This window comes from Engystomops pustulosus, chromosome 3 (assembly GCF_040894005.1).
Source record: "Engystomops pustulosus chromosome 3, aEngPut4.maternal, whole genome shotgun sequence".
Classification (NCBI taxonomy): Eukaryota; Metazoa; Chordata; class Amphibia; order Anura; family Leptodactylidae; genus Engystomops; species Engystomops pustulosus.
Genome location: NC_092413.1, coordinates 62,178,523 through 62,203,822, shown reverse-complemented (window position 1 = coordinate 62,203,822; position 25,300 = coordinate 62,178,523). Strand labels below are relative to the sequence as shown.

The 25,300-nt window shown below is 40.8% G+C and overlaps 1 protein-coding gene across 1 annotated transcript in view; it reads right to left on the bottom strand.

The window, feature by feature from the left end:
• The window catches only part of ESR1 (estrogen receptor 1), a 467,840-nt gene extending 466,676 nt beyond the window's left edge, over window positions 1-1,164 (bottom strand). Inside the window, exon 1 of the mRNA XM_072140946.1 lies at window positions 1,079-1,164. The gene's annotated coding sequence lies outside the window, so the exon portion shown is untranslated. The remainder of the gene's footprint in view (window positions 1-1,078) is intronic.
• Window positions 1,165-25,300: the final 24,136 nt, after the last annotated feature.

Genomic DNA, 25,300 nt, shown 5'->3' with positions numbered 1-25,300 from the left:
ACTCAGGATTAATTGCATAACAAATTTTGGTGTTTTTCCAAAATTTTCCGAAATCTTTTGGAAATGTGCAAATTTAGGGCTGAAGAATGTACTACCATTTTGTTTTCATTACTATGCAGCGCTCAAAGGGGTAAACATCTTCCTAAAAGCAGTTTTTAATAGTTTGAAGGGTGTAGTTGAAAACAGGGGAATTCATGGGATAATAATAATTTTATATACTATAATACTCATTTAAAACAATAATGATCTCAAAGATTTCAATGTAGAAATTTCAGGAAAAAAATTATAAACGCCATTTGTAAGGTAGCTAACCCAAATTGGCTGGGTCTTGAAGGGGTTAACCACCTGAAAATGCTGTTATTATTTTTTTTTACTAGATTCGCCTAAATAACATTGAGATATTTACAAACATGTACAAACATCAGCACTAAGCTGTTGATTCAAAGATACAGGTAGAGATCTTCTTGTGGTAATGACTGGTAGACAGAAAAGAAAAGTGTGTAAATATCTGTCTATGTGTCAAAGATACAATACAATATCCCTGTATTTTTAAAGCCCTTCTTGTACTGATAACAACTTTGCAAAATCATAATATTTTATTTTTGAGAATGCTATACATAGAAAAATATTTTTTAATATTGTAAAAAATCTATTTGTTGTGAAATTAACCCAAATAAATTTATAATCAAAAAGTAACCCAAAGCATAGACTTATCTCAAATATCTATATTACTATGGTTTATGATAAAACTAATGTAGTATGTTGGTTATACAATTGCAATTAACTATATCAGTAACATTACACATGTTTAAATTACTATAACGCATGAATCAGGTAAGCATAATCCTTACATATACTTACAGAAAACTTTCCTTATATCAATGTCCTGTTTACCTCTGCAACTACATTGATCCAAGATATTATGTATTGTGAAGCAACCTGAAATAGCAACTGAATCCTAAATATAAAGCCACTGCACATACAGGTAGGAAAATACTTTTAATGCTATGCAAAAACATAGTAAAAAAAAGCAGTCTGCACTAATTAAAACCTATGAGATAAGATAAAACTAAATTACCTTCTGACAGAGTTAAAGAATAATAAATTCTGCATAGAAAATGCCCTTCCGTTGAAATATCTTCATTCTTCTCCCTCTGCCTTTCCTTGTCTGCACTAGTAGATTATCCATTATGAAATACCAGCCATTCCCACAGCAACAGGCTGATGTCACGGAGAGAAAATGAGGACTCCTTGCTAAGAGCTAGCCGAAGAAGGCACAATCATCAGAGATGAACGTAATTCAGGTTTTATTATATTAAATAAAATAAGACAGTATCTATATGGTAAAAATAAAGAGAAGAGACTGTGAGCGATTGTTATACATTTCAAATGGGTGTGGCTTACTAAATAACTAAACTACATGCAGTAAAATAGTAACAACTATCTATAGCACATAAAATTCTCTGCATGATTTAAGAGAACACAATGGGGGTCATTTAGTAAGGGCCCGATTCGCGTTTTCCCAACGTGTTACCCGAATATTTCCGATTTGCGCCGATACCTGAATTGCCCCGGAATTTTGGCGCACGCGATCGGATTGTGGCGCATTGGCGCCGGCATGCACGCAACGGAAATCGGGGGGCGTGGCCGAACAAAAACCCAACGGATTCGGAAAAACCGCCGCATTTAAAAAAAGAATTGTGTCGCGAAAATTTCACTCACCTTCATCCAGGATAGGCCGGTGTATTTCGAGGCATTCAAGCGGACTTCAGCGCAGCAGCGCCACCTGGTAGACGGCGGAGGAACTACCATCATAAATTCCGGCCGGACCCGAATCCAGCGCAGAGAACGCGCGGCTGGATCGCGAATGGGCCGGGTAAGTAAATCTGCCCCATTGTCTTCAATCCAGCTATATTTCATTTATATTCAAATAAAAGGAAGAATAAGGGAGATTTATCAAGCTGTCTGTAACAGAATTCTAGCATAATTTGTGCCCAAAAAGTCTGAAATGCCACATTTATTGGGGGAGATGTTCCAACTGTCTACTACAAAAATTTTGAGTCATATGCACATGAAACATTTATTGAAGTTTTTAGACCTTTTCAGACCATTTTTTGTCTCCACCTTCTAAGGGTTGTACACCACACACACCGGAAACTTGCTATTCCACATGGAATACCTTCTTTATTTAAACACACTTGAGCTTAGGACTAGGATTCAATAGTCCGAAACGTGTTACCGCTGCATTTTTTGTTTCGTGCTTTTTGTCTTTTTCGTGTCCATGTCCACTTTGGGGCAGATTTACTTACCCGGTCCTGCGCGATCCCCGAGTTGCGTTCCCCGACTCCAATGCACTGCTGCTGCGATTCACTAAGATCGTGCACCCGATTTCCTGCATCTGTCGCTTCCTCAATCAGGTCCGCCGGAGTTCACCTTCTTCTTCACGGTGCATGTAAGTGCTTGGTCTTGCAACACAAATGCAAAGTTAAATCCCGGGGTTTTTTCTGAATCCATCTGATCGTCCGATGGCCTGCCCCCCGATTTCTGTCGCATGAAAGCCGGAATTTCCTGCATCTGTCGCTTCCTCGATCAGGTCCGCTGGAGTTCAGCTTCTTCTTCCCGATGCATGTAAGTCTGATCATCCAACGGCGCCCCCCCATTTCTGTTGCATGAAAACCGGTGCCAATGAGTCAAAATCTGATGGCGTGTGACACAATCCCCGGTGCGATCCTCGAAAGGTCGGAAAACACGGTGAAGACGCGGCTGTGGGGCCCTTAGTAAATAAGCCCCTATGTGTTTTTTAAATGGATTCAAATACATTTTTGGCAATTTTTTAACAGCTATATGTAAATGCAAATAAGAATGCAATCCGCTTCTACTGCAGGAATTCTGGCCACCTGATAAGATCATGTGCTATAAGACCAGCGCCAGAAAACTCTGGCACTTAAGCAACCTTTGGAAAAGTCTCTTGGGCACACATGTATTTCCTGGTCCAATCTTGAAAGTTTTATTACCTATGTGACCTCAGTTAGATGTCTGTTTCTGACAAGGCGTTTGTTTCTTTAGGGCTCACTGCAGTTTTATCTCATTTGAATTATGTGATGGCTCTTGTGCAACACCCCTGCCAATGCATTAGCAGGTGGGTAGTTGAGGATAGCGCCCTCTCCATGTCAGGATCTATCTGGTGAACCTGCGCAACTCATCTAGGAGATAATGCTAGCAGAACTTTGTGTAATTGCAGCTGTAGAAACTGCCTGGAAAGGCAACAGTTAACTGGTGTATGTAATCAGCCAATGATCTGTCTGCTATGAAAGCTGGAGAGTGATTGGAATGGTTCTACCACCTGACCAGAGGGAGTATAAAAAGATCCCCTGGGTGGAAGCACATGGTCTCTGGTCAGAGTAGAGTCAGACCTCATGGTCTGTGGCCTGTCTCAGTAAGGAGAGTGTGCAGCACACCTTCAGTGCTGCCACAGCGGTTCAACCCCAGGAACTACTAGTGCATCAGGACTACTGCCTGGCACACAGGGCAAAACTGTAGACTTGAGCCCAGAAGCACTGCAGCTTCCACTACTTGGACAAAGTACCCCTAGCCCCCCCCCCCCCCGGAACCAGCCCAGTGTGCATCTACTATCAGGCTGTGTGCACTTTCCAGCGGACCAACTCTACATGAGCATCCCAGCTTCCAAGAAACTGCTGTGTTATGGTGTTTGGCCGTTGCCTACTGTTCAATAAAGAACTGTAAATTTATTTGCACAATGTTGCCTCCGTCTGATCCCTGGATATGGCTGCTTACCACCACAGGCTTCCCCATCCATTACCCAGGGACTCATCCTACAGACACTCAGGGGTTGCCCCAGGGAGAAACCAGTACATCAGCCTCTCTCTCCTTATTTCTTGCACACGCCACCTGCTGGAGACCTGTCAGGCTGTAGGTCAGCCCTCCGGTCCCCATACCAAGCCCAAAGCCACACTAGTCAGCCATTCTGATATTCTGGGCCCCGGCTGCCTCCAGGCCCCCAAGAAAAGGCTAGGCCCTGGTGGGGTATGTACTTGGTTTAGACTTGGTTACATTGGATGCTCCATTCTGAATGGCTGAATAGTGTTTTATCCACCAATATAGTCTTTAATGTGTTAATACTCTGCAGGGCCTCCTTGTATACATAGTATCAGACCGTTACATAGTCACAGTATGTCACAGTGGGCATTTATTTTAGCACATTTAAAATTTTGTTCTTATGTCTGTGTCTCATGTATCTAATGTTGGATGCTTCTAATAAATCTGTCAGAATGTGTTTTACACTTTACTACACTTTTACAAAAATTTTCTCTGGAGGTACTCCAGTCTGACACTGCAAATATACCTCACAACTTTGGGACTGATATCCTGCCCAGGTCCAAATATCCCAAGAGTAGGATATTAAATTTGTCCCCTTGAACAAATGAGGTTACTTAGCAATAGATTCTAGACAGTGTACAAAAGGGACATATCCATTAGTCTAACTCTCCAATGGGGTAGGGTTATTTTTCTTGATAAGAAAGACAATCTCAGAAATTGTATCGAATTCTGCAAGCTTAATAATATTACTATAAAAAAATCAACATCCTCTCCTGTCGATCCCTGACTTGTTCATAAGATACTGGGTGCCCATTAATTCTCTAAAATGAATCTGCAAGGAGCCTACTATCTGATTGGTATCAAGGAAGGAGATGAATGGAAGACTGTGTTTAATACTCTTGAGGGACACTTTGAGTACCTGGTAATGCTTTTTGGCTTGCGTAATGCTCCTGCAGTCTTCCAACATCATTTTTAAATTATATTCTGTGAAGTTCTGGATCCTTATTTTGTGGTTTATTTTAGTTTATTTTGGGCCACTCATACACAACTCTTCTGGAACGTATTGTGTAGACTTGTCAGAATCAGTTGTCTGCTAAGTTATGTAAATGCTTATTTAGAGTCCAAAAAATATCCTTTCTCAGTTCTATCATCACTCCTGAATCTTTTTGTATGGATCCTGTCCGGTCACAGCTATTCGACAAATAGGAACGGTTCACTAGTTTGAAAGCAAGATTTTTGTGTATTTTTTTTAAAATTTTCCCATTCTGGCCAAGCTGTTGATAGATCTCACTAGGAAAGGTGCTGATGTAACTCCAGAGGCATAGTGGCCAGTGGCCGTCTTTTCCACAAACCGCAATTATAATGTAGTTAATTGTGAACTCCTTGCAATGCTTCATTCTTGCAGAGTGCAGTGGAAAGGGTTTGACGAACATGAATCTTTGGAAGAGATCTTCATGCCCTATATGTCTTCAGGCCGTTTCATCATTGGAAACCCTGCAAACCTGGTGGTCCTAATGAGGGTCTGGTGGTCCCTCGTAAGTGGGGGGTACTGTCAGGTCGACGTCATCCTCAGTTCTCGCTAGACGTTGACTTTTTCTCTGATTCATTCGTCCCATGGTGTGAGCTGGGCGCTAGTGGTAGACTGACTTTGTGTTCACCACACCTATCTCTCTTCACTCTGCCTTTGACTTGTAAGAGTTAACCGTATGACTGTGATTGCCTGCTGCTAATGAGAGGTCAGAGCCTCTCACTATAAGTATTCGGTGCTCACTTCAAACTGTGCTGTTCAAATTTCGTCTGTCTGTTGTTTGTGCTAATCATCTGGTTTCTGTTCTCTGGCCTTTATTTCTGACTTCTCTTTAAGATTGCACAGAGTCCTGGGAAGGGATTGTCTTCAAGTTGTTCATGTTATTAGGTTATGCTGCTGTAATAGGTGGGTGTGGAATTCATCTGTAGACAATAAAGAAAGGAGCTGCCTGCACCAGCAGACTCAGAGTCCAGGGAGTTCTAGGAGAATTCTGCTCATGGGAACAGAGTGAACCGGTCTTCCTGGTGGGCAGAGACAAAATGACAAAGGTAATAGCCCAGAGTTTGGTTAACTCTCTCTACCTGTCCATTTGACTGCGGATGCAGAAGAGAAGTCCAAATTAACTTGTAGCTGTTTACATAGAGATCGCCAGAAGCGGGAGACAAACTGGACCCCTCGATCCGAAACGATGTGCAGCGGAAGTCCATGTAGCCAAAAGATGTGTGTGAACAGGCTGGCAAGGCGAGGAGCAGATGGCAGACCTGGCAGCGAGACAAAATGAGACATCTTGGCGAACCGGTCAGTTACCACCGAGATGATGGTATTCCCAGAGAAATATAACAATCTTAATGTGTTGCACACTTGGCTCCTAGGAGCTAACAATGACTTAATGACTCAGGACCGGTCCACAAACAGTCCCACAATTAAAACAAAATAAAGAGAAAAATGACTTTGACCGGACATCCTTTATAAATTTGTATATTGCTTGACGCATCGATCCTTTTCAATGAGTATTGCACGTCTCCACAGGTTTCTGACAAGAATAGGTCACCATTCAGACCAACTCCATCACGTTTCCTAATCCTCCTTCATTGCCATCTCTCTTTAAGACAATTTCACTAGAAGAAATACACGTACAGATAGTGTGGTATATTCTTTGTAGTTCAAAATTTTATTAAAAATATACTCACAAAACGTTTGTAAAAATGCGCATATCTATACATAAGCAGGACGCCAGTCACACATGTCCACCCGACCCTGGGTTTCGCCTACACAGTTTCTTCCGGGGCGTTGCTGGCGTCTCATGCAGGGCCGGCGCTATGGGTAGGCAAAGGTGGCAATTGCCCAGGGCCCCCTGAAAGGGGAGAATCTCTTGTTTCAAATAAATCTTGAATTTTGTTTCTAGGTGCCAGGGATCCAGAGATATTCAGGTATAAAGTGAGAATATCAGGTGCCATTTTTATATATATAAAAATCACTCCCAACGGCAGTTCAACAGTTAATATCTCCATTTTCCTAAAACTTAGAAACACAAATTTAGATTCATATAAAAGAGGAGACTCTCTTCTTTCATAGCAAAAAAGAAGTGAGGTTCTATGTGTCACAGAGCCAGAGATACAGCCCCCTGAAGTCCCCTCCCCCTCTAGATTCTTAGCCATCAGGCTGCAGGGAGCATTAGCTGCACCTCACAGATAATGGAAATATTCACTTTATATGTTACTACATTCTGAGAAGGGATAGTATGAACTAATATTCATGTTTTTAACCCTTCACTATGCAGAACTATCTAAGAACACACTTTCTCTCTTATTCCCTTCTATTTTGTGATAGTTATTTTTGTTGGGAAAATTGACTGATACGATGAACATTCAATCCTCTTCAACTAATGTGACTACACTGCGACCAGAACATGTCCATAAAGTTATATGTAACACCAATAACACACACATGTTCTGGAATAAAGTTTTTATTTCCCATCATCCTCCATTATTTACACCCATGTTATGACGTTCTCACTCAGATTCTTATGAAGCGCGGAGGGTTCTGTTATTGTGCAGCTAATACAATGGCGACATCTAAATGTGACTTATTATCTCATTAGCATGGTTTATGGATATATAGTTATTTATTTGGGTGACCATTGTGTAAGGAGCAGACAATGATACATCTGTGTGAATTTTCTGCAGTTCCCTTTGCTGCATATTTTGGTGACTATCCACATGTGGGGTCTTTATGATCTCCTCACATCTTACTGGTTTAGGAAAGTAGATTTTCTTTATATAAGTATCTGGATTTGTACATATTTTAGAGGAAATTTTGAATGTTAATTGCCAAATGTATCGCCTGGTTGTCTGCTTTCTATTCTATAGGTTTTATGGCGCCTTTACTTTTTACTCTGTTTTATTGATATATTCTGTTTGGAACAAATTTTTTGCCATCAAAGTCAAATTAAAAAAAAAATTTGATAAAATGTTTCAGTTTAAATCAAAATTGCGCCTATGTCTATAAACTCTTTGATGCAATTTTGAAAATGGGGCAAGTGTCTGCTTTCAGAAAATATCGGTCCCTCTCCCCAATGGGCCTCACAGTCTAATCAACCTACCAGTAATTTTTTTGAGTGTTGGAGGAAACCGGAGGACCTGGAGGAAACCCACGCAGACACAGAGAGAACATACAAAATCTTTGCAGATGTTGACCAGCGCTGCAAGGCTGTAGTGCTAATCACTGAGCCACCATGCTGCCCATCAATCTCCTATAAAATTCTCCAAAATTACAGTTTGTTTTACCATACTGGGGTCTTACTGACTGTGACTGGTCATAAAATAGTTTTATTTTGGGGCCCCATTTTTAGTTTTGCCCAGGGCCCCACTTTGTCTAGAACCGGCCCTGGTCTCATGTCATAAATTCATAAAAAATTTATAAAGGATTGTTGGAGCTCCGGTCAGAGTAATTTTTCTCTTTCTTTTGTTTTAATTGTGGGACTGTTTGTGGACTGGTCCTGAGCCGTTGTTAGCTCCTAGAAGCCAAGTGTGCAACACATTAAGATTGTTATATTGTAGTCAGAGGTCCATTGTGATTGCACCTGGTTTGCAAAGGACTTTTGAAGAAACAGTCTAGTCTGAACAGTACATCTAGGTACTGTGGGGCTAGTTTGCTTGTATGCTTGAAAATTTTATTTGAAAAGGATTTAAAACCTGATCAGTGATTTAGAAACAAATTGTATACTGTGAAAGGAATCACCACTGTACGTGAAAAATCACATATTCACTCTGTGATAACATATTATCATAAGATTTTCTTTTTCAGCATATTGAAGGTTCGATTTTTTTTTATTGCAAATAGATGTATTTGATTTCCGAAGTGTAAACTTATCAGAATTTCCAAATTTCTTTCAACACCAAATGGAGTCAAGTCTCCAAACGGACGACTTAGAGAGTAATTTTAGAAATTTGGAGTTTCTGATGATAAAAGAACTACCGTATATTCCGGCGTATAAGACGACCTGGTGTATAAGACGACCCCCCTACTTTCCTGTTCCAATCTAAGCTAAATAAAATCGATGTGTACAAAGCTCCTGGACCAGATGGGTTACACCCCAGAGTTCTTAAAGAACTCAGTTCTGTTATTGCTGTACCACTGTCTAAAATCTTCAGGGATTCCGTAATGTCTGGTGTGGTGCCAAGTGACTGGCGCAAGGCAAATGTGGTGCCAATATATAAAAAGGGCTCTAGAACTTCGCCAGGCAATTACAGGCCTGTAAGCTTAACTTCCATTGTGGGGAAAGTGTTGGAAGGGTTAGTAAAAGACTACATACTGGAGTATGTGACATCAAATAGAATAATAAGTGATAACCAGCATGGGTTTACTAAGAATAGAAGTTGTCAAACTAACCTTATCTGCTTCTATGAAGAGGTGAGTAGGTGTCTGGATGGAGGAGCAGCTGTGGATATTGTGTTCTTGGACTTTGCAAAGGCATTTGACACTGTCCCTCATAGACGCCTGATGGGTAAAATTAGGGCTGTTGGTTTGGCAGAAATCATTTGCAATTGGATTGAAAACTGGCTGAAGGATCGTATCCAGAGAGTTGTGGTCAATGATTCCTACTCGGAATGGTCACCAGTTATGAGTGGTGTACCTCAGGGTTCTGTGCTTGGCCCTCTACTATTTAATATATTTATTAATGATATAGAGGTAGGAATTAATAGCACTGTGTCTATTTTTGCAGATGACACCAAACTGTGTAGTGTAATACAGTCTATGGAGGATGTTCATAGGCTGCAGGGTGACTTGGACAAACTGAATGTTTGGTCATCCACTTGGCAAATGAGGTTAAATGTGGATAAATGTAATGTTATGCACCTGGGGGCCAATAATCCAAAGGCAAAATATGTCCTTGGGGGAGTAAATCTGGGAGAGTCCCTTGTTGAGAAGGACCTGGGGGTACTAGTAGATCATAAATTGAATAACAGCATGCAATGTCAATCAGCTGCCTCTAAAGCTAGTAGGATCATGTCATGTATCAAAAGTGGAATGGACTCTCGTGATAGGGATGTAATATTACCACTATACAAGGCACTGGTTCGGCCACACCTGGAATATGCTGTCCAGTTCTGGGCACCGGTCCATAAAAAGGATGCCCTGGAGCTGGAGAGGGTTCAACGTAGAGCCACAAAACTGATAAGGGGTATGGAGAGTCTTAGTTATGAGGAAAGATTAAAACAACTAGATTTATTTAGTCTGGAAAAGAGACGACTACGAGGGGACATGATTAATTTATATAAATATATGAATGGTCCATACAAAAAATATGGGGGTAAATTGTTCCAGATTAAATCAAATCAAAAGACAAGGGGGCACTGTCTCCGTTTAGAGAAACCAAGGTTTAATCACCGGAGGCGACAGGGCTTTTTTACTATGAGAACTGTCAATCTGTGGAATAGCCTGCCTCAGGAGCTGGTCACAGCAGGGACAGCGGGGAGCTTCAAGAAGGGTCTAGATGCCTTTTTACACCTAAATAACATTGATTGTTATGCTATATAGGATTGTTTCCCCTAAATCCCTTCCTCATCCAATCCCTACCCTTCCTTGGTTGAACTTGATGGACAAGTGTCTTTTTTCAACCGTATAAACTATGAAACTATGAAAACTATGAAACTATGAAACTATCCGAACGGGATTACCGGCGTATAAGATGACCCCAGAGAAGACAGAAGATTTTTCTGTCTTCAAAAGTTGTCTTATACGCCGGAATATACGGTAAATATATTGTGGGATGTAGCATGGTTGGAGAATTTTCTGGAAGAGGAAATTATTCCTGAGGGTCTAAGGTGGCAATTACCACTTAACACGGATATAAACGATGTACATGAACACAAAGCGTGGGAAAAATTATTAAATCAATGTTCATTTAGTGTAATGAGATTCATAATAGAAGTGAGAAAAAGAAAATTAGAAAATATCAACAGGAATATAGATAAATTTAAGATAAAATTGGAACCCTTTAAAGAATTGGAGGATTATGTAGAATTATCAACCATATCCCAAAAGAATATTAAGAAAGCAGAACAAGAAATAAAAACAAGGAAATTTAAGAAGTTAAATAAAATTAAGAGAGATTATGCAGATAATAGATTGTATAGATGGAATAAAAGAAATAATGAAGAAAACACGATGACAGATACTGACAAGAAAAGCCCCAAGGCAGATGGGGAGGATGCTCACCATACAGACAAACAAAATTTTAGGGGAAAAGATAGGGAAATAGAGAGAAATTATCAAAAAGATTTTAGGGGAAGAAATTATCAAAATCATTTTAGGGGAAGAGAAAACACACAATATAATTCCCACTATAGTCGAGACACTCAGAGATATGACAATAATCCTCAGAGAACTGAGCGATATGCCTCTGGCCCTCAAAGATGGGAATCTAATGATTATGAGAAAAGGGATTACCATCGTGAGAGGAAACAAGCATACCATGCCACATATGGAGGTAGGAAACCTTATGATAGGACAGACCCCAAGAGAATATAAAAAAAGAAAAACATATACCCCAAGGAGTGAGCTAAGAAAAGAATATCGGACACTACCCCGCAGAATAAACTTCAACTCACATAATAGATTCACCCCTTTACTGATACATGAGGAAAGCCCAAATCAAAAAAACCTAAATTTTCCACACCAGAAAATTGGGAATGGACATCTGGACAGTATGAGAACAGGAAAAAGAAAACTAGAGGGGGAGAAGGGGGAGACAGCAGAGGAGAGATGAAAAAAAGAACGAAGGAAACATAGTTCAGGAATCTTCAATTTAAGCTCTATGGAGTTGACCAATGATCATATAACATTACTAAATAAAGCATGGATAAATTTCAGACTTATATAGATATAAATAAATATGTAAGGAATATCAATTTAAAAAAATACTTTTTGAATAAAAATTTGAATGGTGTGAATATAGACACCAGATACACTAAGCTGAAAAACAAGTCAGAATTTATCCCTTCACCTATGGGAAATAATGACTGTATTGATACATTCAAAAGACTGGTCTTGAGAGATTATGGAAATATAAGAGCAGGCAACTGGAAAGATAATTTAAGCAAAGGGGAACGTGTGGCACTTAAAGAACTAAACGAGAATAAGAACATTATAATTAAAAGTGCTGATAAAGGTGGGGGGATAATGCTACTTGATAAATCAGATTATGACAGAGAAATGTATAGACAGTTGAATGACACCCACACATTATTAAAAAGTGATCCCACAAACATATATAAGAAACAGCTTACTAAACTCCTAGAATGGGGAAGAGAATATGAAGTTATTAATGAAAAAGAGTTTTCATATCTCAATATCCATACTCCGAAAATTTCTGTAGTGTACTATTTGCCCAAAGTCCATAAAGACCGACTGAATCTCCCAGGGAGACCCATTGTCTCGGGCATTAATCCAATCACATGCCGCCTGGGGGAATATATAGATAAAAAAGATGAAATCCTATCTAAGAGACTCACAACACCTGATAGAGATTCTGAAAGATTTAGATGTAGGACAATAATATTGTATTGTGGTCCTGCGATGTGTCAGCATTGTACACATCCATACCGCAAAATATAGGGATAAGAGCTATAAAAGAAAAATTAGAGACATTAGGTGAAATAGGATGGCAGAAAAGATACTTCCTATTGGAAGCAACTAGGTTTTGCCTGGAGTGTAATAACTTTTGGTTCGATGAACAGTTCTATGTACACCTGTACATGGAAAAATGGGAGGAGGAATTTATTCTTAGTATTTCCAACAGATTTAAAGGAAATATATTATTGTACAAGCAATTTATTGATGATTGCATCATCATTTGGATAGGCATAAATGAAGAACTAGAAGAGTTCATGAAGTATATATCAACGAATATAATTTAAAGTTTACATATGAGAAGGATGCAATTGGTATACATTTTCTAGACCTAGAGTTGTTCCGCGAAGGGAGTGTGATAAAAAACAGAAATTATTTTAAGCCGGTAGATGTGAATAGTTTCATCCAATTTGATAGCTTCCATCATAGACCATGGATCGAAAATATTCCGAGAGGCCAAATTAAAAGGGTAGAAAGGAACTGTACAAACGAGAGAGATAGAAAAGAACAAACAGAAATTATTAAGAAGCGATTTAGGGAAAGGGGTTATCCGGAAGAATTACTTTTAAAAGTAGAAACAAATATGAAAGAACGTGATACAGATGTAAACACAATTAACCCTATGTTTGTTACCACATTTTCAAAGGAAGCACTTAAGGTCCGGTCCATTATACACAAATATTGGCACATATTGAGGGGAGACCCTACGATAGGAGCCAAACTTACGGAAAAACCTATGGTCGCTTTTCGTAAAGCTCCCTCACTAACGGACATACTCACAAATAGCTATGTCAAAACTAGAGGAGAACATAGCAATAGGAATAGAGAAAAGAAGTTTGTACATTGTGGCAAATGCAAAGCGTGTAAGGAAACTAAACATAAAAATAAATTGTGCAATAATCCAGAAATTAATGGACAAAAAATAGTATTAAATGAGGACATGAATTGTGATACTACTAATGTCATATATTTGTTGCTATGTACTTGCAATATAGGCTATGTGGGAAGGACAGGTCGTAAAATTAAAACCAGAATGGCCGAGCATTCTAGAAACATTAGAAAAGGTCTCATGAGTCACAGTGTCTCAGCACATTTAAAAAAAAGTCCATAATTCAGATCCTGGTGGTATGCAGTTTTTTGCGATTGAAAAAGTTAAATCACACTGGCGGGGGGAACAGATTAACATTAAACTAAGTAGAAGGGAAGGTTACTGGATACACAGACTAGACACATTGGCGCCGGTAGGGTTAAATATAGATTTTGAGCTGAAATGTTAAAAGAATATTAAGATTAAACACATTCACACTGAATTATAGTGCACATTAGTAGGTGAATGAGGATACATTATAAGGTAGTGAAGTTAAGAAATATAAAGATCATAATTAGAGATGAGCGAACTCACTTGTCCGAGCTTGATGCTCGTTCGAGCATTTGCGTACTTGTAACTGCTCGTTGCTCGGACGAATACTTCGCCAGCTCGAGAAAATGGCGTCCCCCGCCGTTTTGATTTTTGGCGGCCAGAAACAGAGCCAATCAGAAGCCAGGAGCCTCTGCACTCCATCCAGCATGACGTGGTACCCTTACACGTCGATAGCAGTGGTTGGCTGGCCTGATCAGGTGACCCTGGAATAGACTAGCCCCTGCCCGCGCTGCTCGCATCATTCTCTGTCTGGATGCCGTTAGGGAGAGATCTGCTGCTGCTGCAGGGATAGCGTTAGGGTGTTATATTAGCTTACTGCTAGGCAGGAGTGAGTCTACAAGAACCCAACAGCCCTTCTTAGGGCTACAATAGCGTTATATATATATTTTTTTTTTATTTGCTTGTGGCTGGCCTTGCTGGCACTAGTAGTGCAGCTAATACCATATTGTGAGGAATTTACAGGGAGACTTGGGAACGTTCTTTTTAGCTCTTAGTGACACACATATCCATCTCAAACACCTAAGTGGGACAATTTATTAGGGGTTTGATTGAATTAGGCACAGTCTGACGCTTTTTTTGTTTGACTTTAGTTTTTTTTTCAAAACTAAAAGTCATCACAGGCAAAGCACAAAATCCAGTTGTGTGCTGTCAGTGTAGGTTAGAAACTATCCAAACAAGAATCCAACAGGCCTTCTTAGGGCTACAATAGCGTTATATATTTTATTTTTTTTTTATTTGCTTGTGGCTGGCCTTGCTGGCACTAGTAGTACAGCTAGTACCATATTGTGAGGAATTTGCAGGGAGACTTGGGAACGTTCTATTTAGCTCTTAGTGACACACATATCCATCTCAAACACCTAAGTGGGACAATTTATTAGGGGTTTGATTGAATTAGGAACAGTCTGACGGTTTTTTTTTTTTTTTCAAAACTAAAAGTCATCACAGGCAAAGCACAAAATCCAGTTGTGTGCTGTCAGTGTAGGTTACAAACTAGCCATAGCAATCATCATCATCTTCTGTGGTTGCTCTGGGATTTCTTCTGATCGTTTTGTTAAAAAAAAAAATACAAAAACAATAAAAAACCACAAAAAAACACAAATTTTTACAGTTTACACTTTAATTTTGAAAATGTTGAACCCAAGGGCTAGGGGTAGAGGACGAGGGCGTGGGCGTCCAACTACTGCAAGGGTCAGAGGCCGTGGTCCTGGGCGGGGTGAGGCACCACCTGATGATGAGGGAGCAGGGGAACGCCGCAGAGCTACACTCCCTAGGTTCATGTCTGAAGTTACTGGGACTCGTGGTAGAGCACTGTTGAGGCCAGAACAGTGCAAACAGGTGATGTTGTGGATTGCGGACAATGCTTCTAGCCATTTGTCCACCAGTCAGTCTTCCACGCAGTCCACCCATGTCACTAAAATCAGCACTCCTCCAGCTCCTCCACCTCAGCCTCCTTCCCCCCAGTCTGCCACTCCCAGGAAAATTTGGCATTTGAACCGGCATACTCTGAGGAACTGTTTTCTGGACCCTTCCCACAGTCACAAACCACTTGTCCGGTTGCTGCTGAGCTCTTTCCCAATGCCCAGGTTTTCCACCGATCGCAGTCTGTGGGTCATGATGACATTGTTGACGTAGTGGAAGAAGTGTGTAAAGAGGTGTCGGACGATGAGGAGACACGGTTGTCAGACAGTGGTGAAGTTGTTGTCAGGGCAGGAAGTCCGAGGGGGGAGCAGACTGAGGGATCGGAGGATGATGAGGTGACAGACTCAAGCTGGGTCGATAGGCCAGGTGAACACAGTGCTTCTGAGACGGAGGCGAGTCCTGGACGAGAACAGGTTGGAAGAAGCAGTGGTGGGGCCAGGCGGAGAGGCATGGCCAGAGCTGGTGCATCAGCGCCAAATATTTCCCGTGGCGAGGGCTAAATTTTCGGAAGTCTGGAGGTTCTTTATAGAAACACCGGATGACCGACGGACTGTGGTGTGCAACCTGTGCCACACCAGGATCAGCAGGGGTTCCACCACTACCAGCTTAACCACCACCAGTATGCGCAGGCATATGAATGCTAAATACCCCACTCAATGGAACCAAGGCCGTTCACCTCCGGCCGGACACACCACTGCTCCTTCCCCTGTGTCATCTGCTTCCCCGGCCCAAACACCTCCCGTGCGAAAACCACACCTTCGCCTCCACGATCCTCCACATCATCCACCAATGTCTCCATGCGCAGCGTTCAGTTGTCTATACCACATCTCTGAATTACTTCGCCTGGAGATGCTGCCCTATAGGCTGGTAGAGACCGAGGCCTTTCGCAACCTCATGGCGGCGGCCGCCCCTCGGTATTCGGTCCCCAGCCGCCACTACTTTCCCCGATGTGCCGTCCCAGCCCTGCACCAGCACGTGTCAGACAACATCATCCGTGCCCTGACCAACGCCGTTTCTGACAAGGTCCACCTGACCACGGACACGTGGACGAGTGCTGCCGGGCAGGGCCACTATGTATCGCTAACGGCACATTGGGTTAACTTGGTGGAGGCTGCGACCGAGTCTGACCCTGGGGTTGGTCATATACTGCCGACGCCGAGGATTGTGGGGCCTACCTACTGTCGAGGTCTCTCAGGCCTACTATGCCCCCTCCTCCCCCATCTCCTCCTCCGAATTACCATCCGTGGGCATGGCGCCATAAGTCGGTAGCTCTAGGCACAGCAGCAGTGCCGTTGCTAAGCGACAGCCAGCAGGTGGTGCTCAAACTGCTGACCCTAGGCGATAAAAGGCACACCGCCCAAGAGCTATTACAGGGCATCACGGCGCAGACTGATCTGTGGCTGGCACCGCTGAACCTGAAGCCAGGCATGGTTGTGTGTGACAACGGCCGTAACCTGGTGGCGGCTCTGCAACTCGGCAGACTGACACATGTGCCATGCCTGGCCAATGTGTTAAATCTCATAGTTCAGCGGTTCCTCAAGACATACCCCAATCTGTCTGATTTGCTCACGAAGGTGCGCCGCATCTGTGCACATTTCAGGAAGTCGAGCACAGATGCTGCCACTCTCAGGGGAGTGCAGCGCACCCTCCAACTGCCCGCTCACCAACTGTTGTGCGACGTGCCCACAAGGTGGAATTCAACAATAACCATGTTATCCAGAGTCCAGGGGAGTGAATTCTTGCGACTTGGGACTCTGGCACATATGGCAGATTTCATGCTAGGCTGCCTATCCCATGACCCTCGCGTTCAAAGAATTTATTCCAGCACCGATTACTGGGTATTCACTCTCCTCGACCCACGGTACAAGCAAAATATTTCCACTCTCATCCCTGGAGAGGAAAGGAGTGTGAGAATGCATGAATACCAGCAGGCCCTGGTGCACAAGCTGAAACAGTATTTCCCTTCTGACAGCGCTAGCGGCAGAGGGCGTACTTCTGCGGGACAAGTAGCGAGGGAGAGTAGGCGAGCAGTCAGCTTGTCCAGCACTTGCAGGGGTACACTTTACAAGGCCTTTGCCAGTTTTATGTCACCCCAGCAAGACACTATCACCTGTCCCCAGTCTCGGCAGAGTAGGGCTGATCTTTACAGAAAGATGGTGAGGGAGTACGTAGCTGACCATACCATCGTCCTAAATGATCACACAGCTCCCTACAACTACTGGGTTTCAAAGCTGGACATGTGGCACGAACTGGCGCTGTACGCCTTGGAGGTTCTTGCCTGCCCTGCAGCTAGCGTGTTGTCCGAGTGGGTTTTCAGTGCAGCTGGTGAAATCATCACCGATAAGCGTACACGCCTGTCGACTGACAGCGCTGACAGGCTGATGCTTATCAAGATGAATAAAGCCTGGATTTTTCAGGATTTCCATTCTCCACCAGGTGAAAGAAGCTCAACCTAAATAATGTATGCAATCCTCCTCCTCATTTTCCTCCTTCTCCTCCTCTTTGTACACTAAAGCAGAGGAAACTGGCTATTTTTTGCAAGGGCCAACTGGTTCTAACTATAGTACTCTATGTATTTAATTTTTCTGGAGGGCCACCAACCTGGTCCTCTGTTTTAAACAATTTTTGGGAGTGCCACATACAGGTACTCTATGTATTTAATTTTTCTGGAGGGCCACCCACCCGGTCTTCTGGTTTGAAAACTTTTTTGGACTGCCACATACAGGCACTCAATCTATTTAATTTTTCTGGAGGACCACCTACCTGCTCCTCTGGTTTGAAAACTTTTTTGGACTGCCACATACAGGCACTATCCAAATTTAATTGTCTCCATAGCAGCCTCCACACATTGTCTCCATTGCTACCTCCACACACTACCTCCGCTATGCTATTCTATTATTCCTAGATGAAATATTCAAACGACCCCGCATGCTTTGAAAATTAATTTTTTTTTAAAGTAAACGCTTCTGGCCCCCAGGCTCATTTTGGGTGGGGAGGAGCCGAGAGACAGGGGATTGGACAGGCGAAAGCTCGCCTGGCAGGGGACCGCCAGCTCCATCCCAAGATTAGGCAGTCTCGGAGGCATCCATGCATACTGCCCCTGCTGTTTCCTGTCCATTTCGCCTCCACGATCCTCCACAGCGTCCACCAATGTCTCCATTGGTGTTTCACCAGATACATAATAGAACTCAGGGCCTCTGTCCCCGCCATGCTGGAGACCTGAAGTTTCAATCATAGCAGCGCAATATGGATGCCCCATACTGTCGCTCTTAATCATGAAAGTCGTCTCCATGGCTGCCTCCACATGTCGTCCCCTTATCAAACAAGCTGTGTCAGGCTCATTTTTCGGGTGTTTCACCAGATACGTTATGGAACTTGGTCACTATGTCGCCACCATGCTGTGTTATCGACTAAATATACCTTCAACCTTTTGTTCACATAGGAAATCATTTCAGCGCTTCTTGCTCACCTCCTTTGGTTCCTCTCTGCCGCCTTAACCAGGCAAAATATTGATACATACAGTGCTACACGTTATCCTCGCCAAAAGGAATTTTTTAATTGGTTTGAAGCCTGAGTCCATTTGGGGTATGTCGCCATGCCACTCTCTAGCCTGCCACTGCTGCCGCTGCCTCTGCATGCAGTCTTCTATAGTGTCAGGGTCAATTATTGGATGTTTTAGATGCTATCTAGCCTCATTCGGTCACTCTCTCATTGCCATGCTGTTGCCCATAATTTTGGCATAATGGTGCGATTAAGCAGCCTCAGAGGCATCCATGCATGCTGCCCCTGCTGTTTCCTGTCCATTTCCGTGGTGTTTACATCATTTTTTGAGGTTTCCAGGTGTTTGGCCAAGCTTCCCTGTGCAGAGCCTTGGTCCCCTTGAAAAATGCTCGAGTCTCCCATTGACTTCTTCGGGAAAAGTTTGTCTCAAATAACGAGCACCCGAGCATTTTAGTGCGCGCTCATCTCTAATTATAATCACAAAAGTGTGTGTAAAAATGTGAACAAGGCCTTATAGTAGATTGGTCTCTTTATTAGGTCAGGTGCATCAAGTGCAAAGTAGGGAGTGATAATAGTGCACTATGGGTAATGTGAATACATCCCTAGGATAGGATAGGGTACTGATATAGATTTTGAGTTGGAATATCCTTTAAAAGAATATTAAGATAAAACACATCCACTTTGGGAGTATTGTGTCATATATAGACATTTGAATTATAATGCACATTAGTGGCTGAATGAGGATATATAATAAGGTAGTAAAGTTAAGAAATATAGACATTATAATCACAAAAGGGTGTGTAATAATGTGAACAAGGCTTTATAGTAGATAGGTCACTTCATTATCACTATCAGGTGCAAAACAGGGAGTGATTAAAGTGCACTTGTGAGAGGGTAATGTGAATATATCCCTAGGATTACAAAGGTCAAGGATACTTTTAGTTGGATACCACGAAAATATGGGGTTAGATTGAAATGGATTATCTATATGTTAGTGATACCAGCGTTATGGTTGGTACAGGGTTAAAACTCATATGCTAGTATCTCTGAGAGTGAATAGTATGTGGAAAGGGGAAGTGAATAGTTGAAGGGGGAGTCTACAGGGGTTGGGCAGAATGAAATCATGTGCATCCGCACTATTTCGTCATTTTACAACTTATAAAACTTTATACAGAAAATGTGATCGAAAAGGTTGTACAGTACCTAAAATGGTAGCAATGAAATAATCAGTTAATCCTGCAAAAGATTACACCTTACAGATTGCCGTACACTGACATATGAAAAGTTTTTAGCATCAGAATATGGTAAAACACATTGTGGAAAAAGTTTCAATTTTTGAAATCTATTTAAATCTAAGTTGGTATCTCAGTGATGGTACTGATCCAAAGAATAATAGGGAGGGATCATTTGGAGCGCACAGTGAAAACTTTGAAAATAATGCAAACAAGTGAATGGTGTAAATGTGTTTTTTCAGCAATATCACAGCATTTGAATTTTTTTCCAGCTTTTCAGTACACAGCATTGAATATTTAAATGTTGTGACCTGTATTTATGCATAAAACAAGTCCTTATACAGCACTGTACACAGAAAAATAAAAAAAACCTTGTATAGCACCACAAAATGTTTAAAGACATTTTATTGCAAGTTTATTGTTTTAGGTGAATGTGTTTTACTGTTTAAATATTGGATTATCTTGTATTATATGGTAGTGTAGTGTAGTGTATTTTTTGGTGAGAGGAGATTGTGGTAAAACATTGGTAGTATATTGTAACAGTAACATAATGGTGACAATGCTTGGCAAAGGGAGTATCTTTTTGAGCTTCTATAACCCCATGTGCTCATGAATGTGTTAACGAAACTGTCTTACTGACATCATTGTCTGAACAATTTAGGAAATTTTATCATATATTGTTGGCCTGCCAACGCACTGATGAAAGTCACATGCAGAGCAGTAACCACAATTGAGGGTTCCTTGGGGTTTTTTACTGATTTCTCTACAGGCTATGTACTAAGAAATTCTTGAGGTTTCTATTATGTTTGTTTGCCTTCTCAGTAAGTAAAATGTCTGAATAATCCATGATGATTAGCGATTTTGTACCCATGTAACATCTGCTGTAGATGGCTTTTCTTTAGGGTTATTCTTACTGTATTGCATTCTGTTACGCTTCCTTAAAAGATCCGCAGTGTGAAGCACAATCTTTTACAACTTTCGGTACAATCATTGGACATCCTTCTAAACTTCTTAATTTTGCCTTATCCTTAAGTATGGACCTTTGAATATTTTTTACTGAAGGTATATTAAAATAAATTGTCGGTTTTCTTACCATGCACCTCTTTCTTATGATTTCTGCTATAAAATACAGACCTAGGCAATTAGATTTGAGCTCCTCCATGAAATCCAAAAACAACTCCTTGCTTGATGTCAAAATTAGTAGGATGTCAATGATGTATCTCAGCCACCATGGAATGTGTTGACTCCAATGATTCATTGCCTCCCCAAAAACAATTCAGTCTTTCCACTGTCTGATGTACAGAGTGCCAAATGTGGGGGCACAAGACCTATCCATCACCTTCCTTCTGCACTGGTGGTAATACGTGCCCTCGAGGAGGACACAGTTATAGCTGAAAATGAAATATAAATAAATGGCAGTCATTGTGCTGCTGTTATTGGACAACTTGGGACAGGAGAAAAAATGAAGCTGCCTCAATACCTGAATCTTAGGGGATTGGGGAGTTTAATTCCTCTGTGCCAAGACTGGGCAGAAGGTGATGTTGATCTAATACACATTCCACCTTGAGGATCTCTATGGTGTTCCTCTAATATTATAGCAGAAATAAGATGAAATGCACTCAGGACCAGGTCAATCTAATGACTCAAGTCAAATTATTACCACCCAAAACTATGAATCTACACTTCAGCAGTGGATAGCACTTATGTATTTCTGGAATGCTTTAAAGCACCACCATCTGGGTATATTCCAGTTACATTAATTTATATTCTGACACTGCAATCAGTTGTTTCTCTTTGACCATGTCGAGAATGGTTTTACACTCCTTGAAAATTTTTGTTTATCTTTGAGTTTGGTATAGCATTCAGCATACTTGAGATTTGAAGGTCATATATCCTTGAGTATAGGTTAATCCATACAGACAATTTTTTTTCACCTTTGTTTGATTGTTTGATGGTTTAACCCCTTACCGACATTTGACGTAATAGTACGGCATCACGGGCGTTCCCGCAATTTGCAGTACTATTACGTCAAACTACTTGCGCCAGCTCCTGAACGGAGCCGGCGCCAGAAGCTGCGGGTGTCGGCTATATATTGTAGCTAACACAGAGATTTCACAGATCGCGGGTGTTAACCCCTGACACGGTGCTTACTGGGGGGTCCGCTGCTCCGATCACAACCCCGGGACTGCCAGTGTCCCGGGGCTGCGCGATCTTCTTCCGGGAGCCGGGTCCCTGCCTTCTGGCAGGACCCGGCTGTAACACACTGAGCTTGCGCAGCAGTGTTTTACCTTACACAGTGTAATACACCTGTATTACACTGTGTGAGGTGAAGTAGAGCTTGAACAAGCGATCAGTGGATCGCTTGTTCAAGCTAACCTGTAAGAGTAATTAATAACAGTTAAAAACATTGCATAAAAACATTTTTTAATAAAAATAATTAATTAAATAAAGTTAAAGTCCCCTAAACACAAACATTCCCTATACACATGTAATAAGGTAAAAAAAAAAACATAAAATCGCCAAAAAGCCCCACATATTTGGTATCGCCGCGTCCGTAACAATCCGTACAATAACTCAGAAATATTATTGGGCCTGCTCGGTGAACGCCGTAAAAACAAAACACGAAAAACTCGTGTTTGTAAATTTGTAAAAAAAATGTACATTTTTCATAAAATCTCTTTACAAAAATGTTCTAAAAAGTGATCAAAAAAAGTTATGTGCACCAAAACGGTGCCACTTGAAAGGAAAACTCAACATGTAAAAAAATAAGCCCTAAACTAGCTCTGTCAACAAAAAATATTAAAGTTACGTCTCCGAAAAGATGGTGATGCAAAAATAAATGAGATTTCCTCTATATTAGTTTTTTTCGAGTAAAATTGTAAAAATAAATGAAAACTATATAAATGACGTTTCACCGTAATCGTAGTGATCTGTAGAATAAAGATAATATAGTATTTTTAGTGTACGGTGTACAACCCCCAAAAGATACAAAAAGAAAGGAAATTTACAATTTTGATGAGACAAATCTCATCAATAAGCTACAGACCCACTAAAATGAAATATTTGTAAAGTGCATCTCATGTCGCAAAAAATAAGCCCTTATATTGCCAAAAAAGTAAAGATTGTATAGCCAATAAAAAGTGACAATGCATAATCTGCTTTGAATGGCGCAGCTTCCCTTCAATGCCCTGGCGTGTGCCCATACATCAGGTTACCACCACATATGGGGTATTGTTATACGCGGGAGGGATTGGGTAATTTTGTGGAGCGTTTTGGTATTTTATCCACTGAGAATTTGTACATTTTTTGAAAAACACATTATTTTAGCCAAAAAAATTTTACTTTCAAAATTGCATCCCATGTTGTTTTAACCCCTGTAAAACAATTAAAGGGTTAATAAACTTCATAAAAGTTGTTTTACGTACGTTGAGGGGTGTAGTTTCTATAATGGGGTAATTATGGGGTTTTACTGTTATTTAGGCCTCTCAAAGGGACTTGAGACCTATGCAGGTCCCTCAATAGCAGGATTTTGCGTTTTTTTTTAATGAAAATGTGAAAATCGCACCCATTGTTCAAAGCCCCATAACATTCTACAAAAATAAGAGTATGCACAAAAAACCATGTCCACATAAAGTAGACATTCGGTGAATGTTAGTTATTAAGTTTTTTTGCGGTTATGACTATGTGTGGAAAAAGTAGAACATTTTGAAGTTGGAAAATCGAGAATTTTTCCAAATTTTCACCAAATATCTGATTTTCTCATAAATAAATGCAAAACATACTACCAATATTTTTCAACTAATATGAAGTACAAAGTGTCATGAGAAAACAATTTTAAAATCACTTGGATATGTTAAAGTGTTTCAAAGTTATAACCACTTATAGTGACACAGGGCAAATTTGAAAAAATAGGCCGTGTCAGGAAGGTGAAAAGTGGCTTCGGCGTTAAGGGGCTAAAGATAAGCAAATGGTCATTTTACAATTGTTGTAAAGGTATGAATTTCTTCTGCTGTTAGATTGGAATGGAAATTGCTAAACTGCAAGTTTACATTTCTTGGTTACCAATAATCAAGAAAGAAATCTATTTGTGTATTGTATCCAAAAGGGAATGCTTTGATGTTGACTGGTCTTAATATTGTGAAGAGACCTGTGCCTTCATCACTTGCTAATTGCATTGCTAAAGATTCTAGAGCTTGTAAGCCTGTTAAATTGGATTTATCAAGACCGATCTACAAATAATGTTTCTTCCTCTATTTTAATTTACAGGCAAATACATTACTGTCCTTTTTCTATCTAAAGGCCTTGATTCTTACAGTTTGAACTTTTGCCAACAGATTCATTTTGTCCTGAGTGAATCTACTGGTAGATAAATTAATGATTTGGAGGTCATCTCCATTTGGTTGCAGTTGTTGCATTTCTGCAGTTGGTATGGGGTCCTAAAAATACTCAACCACAGTATTCAATTTCTACTGTCATCATGGGAAATATGAAATATTACATGGTTCCCATTTGAAATTGATGGACTGCCCATGAAATGTACATGTAAGCTGCAGGCATGGAGCTCCATGACGTGACCAGTGTCAATGTCACTCATTGTAGATGTTTAGAGGTTAATCCATGGTCACTGATATTGTTCTTAAGCAGACCACTCCTTCATCAAGAAGAAAACACTTCTATTGTTTTATTGCATTATTTAGGACTTTGAATTTAACAATGATTCCTGTATAGTTTGATGCTGGTTTCCCACTATAGTGCTAAAAATGTATCCTCTATAGGAGGAATTCAGGTACCACTTAGAACTGGTAATTTCCAATACGTTTTGCAGTCAGTGCCCTCAATTTTAGCAAATAGACAAGCTTAGTATTTTACAGATCTTGAAAAGAAAAATCATTGCATTACATGGTCTTTCACATAAACTGACAGCTTCCAGGAATTTAATCTATCTTTTCTATCTTTTCTTGTCAGGATTGGAGATGGCACTGTATTACAATATATACATTGTAAGTGAGCTACTTTATTCCATTAACAGCATTTGTAGTTTTTCAGTTAAATTATTGCTCTAGTTCTGCAATGAAGGATCACTGGATATAGATATCAATCTATATTTAAATTTTGTAAGTTAGCATTGTACATTTTTGTATATTGTATATTTTTTTGTTGTCGTTGGGTGTTGAACTTTGTTCATTATGTACAATCTTTAGGTTAAAGCAAATCTCCAGACAAATTCTG